Below are 6,038 nucleotides of genomic sequence, written 5' to 3' on the forward strand. Positions count from 1 at the left end.
CCAGGCCTCCGCTACGAGGCCACCGCCAGGAGGCCGGGCACTTCTCCCGCCAGGGAAGGCCAGTTCCCCTGCGCCTGGCAGAGTGGCCTCCGTGCCACAGCTTGGGCCCAGCCTTGCATCCACAGAGCTGGACCCCACTGGTGGGGAAGCCCAGAGCCTGTCAGGGCCGCCCGAGCCCCCGAGACTGAAGGAAAGCAGACGAGGCAATATCCTGTTGTTGCTTTGGAGCTGCTCCCCTTCCAGATCAAAGGCCCAAGGAGGACACAGAGCCCTTGGCCGGAGGGAGGCTTGTGGTGGGATCGTGTAGCTTCAGTCTCTGGGGCCACATTATCACCAGTAATGACCACGGCCCAAGGGAGACAGAGTCCACTTTCCCTGAGGCTCCGCGGGCTCAGTGCCACGCCAGACGGCCTGGGTCCCACACAGAGGTCACTGCCTCTGCCCTAGGGGCCATCCCAGAGGAGGTGCCAGTCGGGCAGGCCAGCTCCGATCACGTCGTTCCCCTCACATACATGGTTCCCTAATGACTCTCGTTATCTTCAAGATTCCACCCCCACGGCTTGGCCTTCAATGCCAGGTTTCTGGACCCGCTCTCCCAGCCAACCTTCTGTCCTCTCCATGCTTCCTCCTGCCCCAGCCAACCTAAGACAAGAGAGAAACCCCCAAGACATCCTTTAGAGGGTCCTTGCCTAAGATTAGAGGAGGGCGTGGGCTCTGAAACTAAGCACAGAGAAGGTGGGTTGAGGCTGAACTTTGAAGGATGGGACCGACATAGTCACAATGAGCTTTTGAATTGGCGCTCAATTTTGAATTCCAGAACCAGTATTTAAAAACGCTTAGGAAAGCTGTCTGCAATTGGCTTTGAGGAAGGAGGGCTCAGTGTCTTCCTTTTGTCCTTTTAAACTCGAACATAACCAATTGCTTACAACAGCTTCCTAACCAAGATGTCCCAGGTCGAAGGTTTACCAAGAGCAAGACACTTTCCACAGGGGACATCAAGGACACACAGGCCAGGGACCGTGGGTGCCAGAGGGAGGGGGCAGCCGGGTCAGGAGCCCGATGGCAGGACCGCGGCTGTGCCCAGGCGATAGTGAAACACGCCGGAGAGCACTTCACACAGAACTAAGCCGTGCTCGTGGCTGTGCCCAGAGAGACGCCAAGCTCCCCTGTCCTCTGGCCCACCTCGAATCCACTGTTCTCTCACTCTCTGTGTTTGTCTTCTGGTGGCCCTGTGTCCCACCCAGGAGACGAATGAGAAGGGAGAGCCACAGCTGCCCTTTCTGTCCCTTCCTCTCTTTCTCCGAAAGCAGACTCCCATCCCATTTCCTGAGAGCAGTTAGCCCTCTGCTTAGCAGGCACATAGAGTTACCCACCTTCCAAATACACTTGGGGATACTTGGCCTTAGCATTTACCCCAAATCAGCTGAGACAGTCACAGGTGTCCAAATATTCCCAGCCAGAGAGATAAACCCTCCCAGCCAGCCTCCATCCCTCCGGTGTCATCTCCAGCCCCCTCACCCTCCACACTAAAGCCAGAGTTCTTTCTGAAACACATATTTGACAAGGTTGTTCCATGTTAAAATCCTCCAAGGGCTCAAGTCCTAACTCTTTAACATGTCACTCCAGGCCCCCTAGGGCTTAAGGCATTCCCACTCCCCAGATGCACCTGGAATCTTCAACCCAAAAAGCTCTTTACACTGTAGCAAGTATATGGTGCCTTCTCTTGTATCTGAACAGTTTTCACACAGGATCCCTTCAGTACAGAAGGCTCCACTCTCTCTCGTCTGCCTAGTTAGCTCAACTACCACTACCCTCCTTGCAGAGTCTGCTCAACCATCTTCTCCTTTGGGACATTCCTTCCCCATCCTGTCCTGGATGGCCCCAGAGACAGAGCTTCCCCTGGAGGCCTCTGAGCAGGGGCTTTTCTCTCCTACAGGTCTATAGCATTTGGAAGACAGGTGGGTGTCCTCTTGGCTCCCCAATGCTGCTTCCAAGCCATTTCTTCTTCCTCCTTCAAAGCCCCTGCTTCTTTGAAGTGCAAGTCGTCAGACTTTACCACCCACTACTCCGCGTTGTTGTCATTTACAGACCCCCCCCATCCACTGGCTTTAGCGCTCTCCATCACTCTCCCATTGTTGTTCGTCACTTTAATATCCACATGGATGACCCATCCCCAATACTCTGGTCTCTCAATTCCTTGACCCCATCAGACTTGATCTTTTCCTCCATCCCACCCCAGCCACCAACTCTCATGGGTATACTTCATCTCTTTTCAACCAGTGGTTTCAATCAATAACTGCACTCCCTCTGAGATGTCAAACATCTCCACTCTCCGACCACCTCTTCCCATCCTTACATTTCCCTTAATCTAGAGAAACTACTCCAGAAACCCTGACTTCTGAGATGCTCAACTTATTGTCCCTTCCCTTTTCTTTCCACCACCACCCTCTCCCCTCCATATACATGCACATCCTCACCCTCCTCCTTGTCTAGCCAAGGTTCCTTGATCAGCACTGTATCTAGTGCCTTGCAAATATCTACTTTCACTGCCCCTTTTTCTCTCCGGATCACACTAGCCTGGAAAGACCTGAACCTAGATAAAAACCCAGCTATCTGCTTACTCTGAGTCTCTATCCAACCAACTGTACTCCTTTAGGGAAGACCACATCATAATTTGTGCTGACTGGATTTGCTTTAAATTTATAACCACAAATCTCAGACGGCCACTCCACACTGTCAATAATTCAACTTTCTTGTCAATGCATTTTCCAAGTCTCCAAGACAATGATTTCAGACCTCCTCTACTCCCCTCAGACATCTGAAACCCCCTCCCTCTCAGCGGATGGCCCTGCCTCTTGCCACATGGTCACGATGAAAGTAGGTTTCTGCTCCAAGAGAAGCAAAATCATTCCCTTGGCTCCAGATTCCATCTCCTCTCAGCTTCTCCGGACCTTGCTTCTGCAATTATCCCCTCACCTCCCATTCTGTCTTCACCCCAGATGGACTTGCCTCATGACTACCCACCCCAAATGGCTCTTGTCAAGGTTACCAATGACTTATGTTCTGTCAGGGCCAATGATAAATTTCTGTCTTGGTTATACTCAACCTCCCAGTGGCAGGAAATGGACATACTTTCTTCTCTAGGTTCCTGTGATGCCACACTTGCCTGGTCACCATCTACCCCACTGACTGCTCCTCCATCTTGGCTGCAATCCCCTCCTGTTCCTGACTTGGGTTCTGTCCTCAGCCTTCCTCTCGTCTCTCTCTACTTTCTCTATCTAGGTGATCTCAAGCAGTCTCGTGGCTCTAAATAGCATCATTATTTTGAAGATCACAAACCGTTATCTCTCATTCACGCATCTCCCCTGAATTCCTTACAAATATTTCAAATTACCTCCACTCAAATGGTTACAGGAATTTCAAATCTAACATGACCGAAAAAGATCTACTGATTTCCCTTTCACACACACATATACACACTCACTGACAAACTTTCACACTCACCCGCTCACACACATACTCACACACCCACACTTATCGTATCTGCTCTTACCTAAGTCCTCATCTCATTTAATGCCAGAATCATTCATGCAATTGTGGAAACCAGTGATCTTAAGTCAGCCTTGATTATTCTTTCTCTGATACTCCCTATTTAATTTATCAGAATGTTCTAGTAGAATTACTTCCAAATATATCCTGAATTTTACTTCTTACCATCTTTATCGTCAAAATCTTAGCCTAAGCCACTGACATCTCTTATCTGGTTTGCTGTAAGGTACACTTTCTAACTGGTCTCCCGGCTTCTTCTCTTGACCCTATATTCTCCACACAGCAGCTAGAGGTATCCTTGTAAAGTTTTAAATATGATTTTGTTACTCCCTTTTTAAAACTTTCTAGTGATTTCTCATTACAACAACAGTAAATTCCAAACTCCTTACTGCATCCACAAGCTCCCACCCCCAGCCATTGGCCCTCAACTATGCCAAGCTGGGTGTTTTCTAGTTCATCACCTACTTCTTCAACCTCCCCATGCTCCATTCTCTGCATGGTCACCTCACTCCAGCCCGCCTGGCCCTCTTTTATATTTCAAACACGTCAAACACCTTTCCATCTCAGGACTTTGCATTCACCATCCCCTGTGGTTCTACCAGGTCTGTACATGACTATCTCCTTCTCTTCATTCAGGTTTTGGCTTAAGTGTTAACCCCCAAGAGAGGACTTTTCTGATGCCAGTCACTTCTGGGTGGGTAGACAGATGGATGGGTGGATGGGTACATGGAGAAGGACGGGTGGATGGATGGAATACGGGCACTAAAAGCAATGAAAGGAAGCTTGGTTATGGTTTATTAGGCCAGTGTACCCATGGAAGGAGCTATTAAAGAGGAGGAGCAGCCAGGCATTGGCAGGAGCAGCCATTCCAGGCCCCTATGAGAGAAAGAAGGCTAAAGAAGAAGAGGGACTATTTGATGCAAGAGAGCAAGCCTAAGGGAGTTGGCAACATCAAGCAAATTGACAAAACTCTTGGAAGAGTGTTGGAGGATTAGATGCCAAAGATCATGCTCCTTGGGTCATAAGGAGCATCAGACCTTAATTCCATCCCAGTACCTCGAATGAGAGTCCGGTGCACACCCCTTGGGCCCCTCCTAAGGACAGCACAGGACTGAAGTCCGGGGAGGAAAGGCTCTGGGTCTGCTGCCTTGGGACTCTAGCCACCCTTCTAGCCCACAGCTTTGGGTATATACAGTTAGTTCCATAGTCTAGGCAGCGAATAAAATCCAACAGCACACATTACCGGGAGCATCCCAGAGCTGCTATGGTCTGGAGAGAATCCAAGGCTGTGCCATTTTATTTTTCACATGCATGCAATTCCTTTTTTGATGATAGGAAATGCAAAACTTTCTATTTTAACATGTGTGACCAAAGATAATTGGCAACTTTGCATCATTCAGTAATGAGGCCTTTCTTAAACCATGCCTGATTAAGACATTGCTCAGGTCACAATGTTTCAAAACGTGGGTCGTGAACCATTAATTTGTTATGAAATCAATTTAGATGGTTCATAACTGGAATTTTTTAAAGCGAAACAGAATAAAGTAGACAAAAAAATTAAAAATATCAAAGCATATCACACATGGCGAGGATAAGTATTTTGGAAAACGTATGTTTCCATTATATATCTATAATTTACCTGTTTATATAGACATATATATAATGCAACATAAAATGTAGGGTCATGGTCTAAGCAGCAAGAGCTATTGCTCTAGGTTTCTCTTGAGTTTAAAATGAGCTATGTAGGTACATGTTATGAATAATGTATGAAATATATTCTAAAATAACTTCAAAATTCATGTAGAGTTAATTCATTTCCATGTATAGCTGTCAAAGACAATAACCATCAAAAATAGTAGACACAGGTGTGGCAATCTGGAACACTCCATCTTAAGGCTGAGATCTTTACATCCCCATTAGACCAAAAGTCAGAGGAACTTGGTTTTTTCATCTCTTTTACTCTCTAGAATGATGCCTTGAGGAAATTCTCCCTCCCTTTTCTTGGCCTCAGATTCCTACCTATAAAATGAGACACTTGAGTTCATCTGCTCCTGAGACCCCTTTCTTGGAAATCTTGCATTCTGTGCCTTTGGAAGGCTTCAGGAGATGATCATGTACTTTAAAATCAAATAAACCTGGCTTCAAATCCCAACTCTGTCACTCAGCTTGGCCAACTGCCCCAATCAGAAATGGGGAAATGTAATACACACCCCACAGGGCAGTATTAGGATTAGAGACGTCTCCTGGCACAGAACACGGTCACCATGAAAGAGGCTCTTATCACCAAGCCCAGCTCTGCCCCTCTGTCCCCATCGTCATCTGGGTCCCTGCACCCACTGCCCAGCATCCTCTCCTCACTTTCCCCTTCATCTCATCCTGGTGATTTCCTGTGTGCAGGAAAAGCATGGGCTCTTCCCAGTATCAGAAACAAGCCTCCCGGTTCGCAGGGTGGACCTGCCACGGCCCAGCCTTACCCTCCTTCCCCAGCC

The sequence above is a fragment of the Choloepus didactylus genome, chromosome 20 (genome assembly GCF_015220235.1).
Source record: "Choloepus didactylus isolate mChoDid1 chromosome 20, mChoDid1.pri, whole genome shotgun sequence".
Classification (NCBI taxonomy): domain Eukaryota; kingdom Metazoa; phylum Chordata; class Mammalia; order Pilosa; family Megalonychidae; genus Choloepus; species Choloepus didactylus.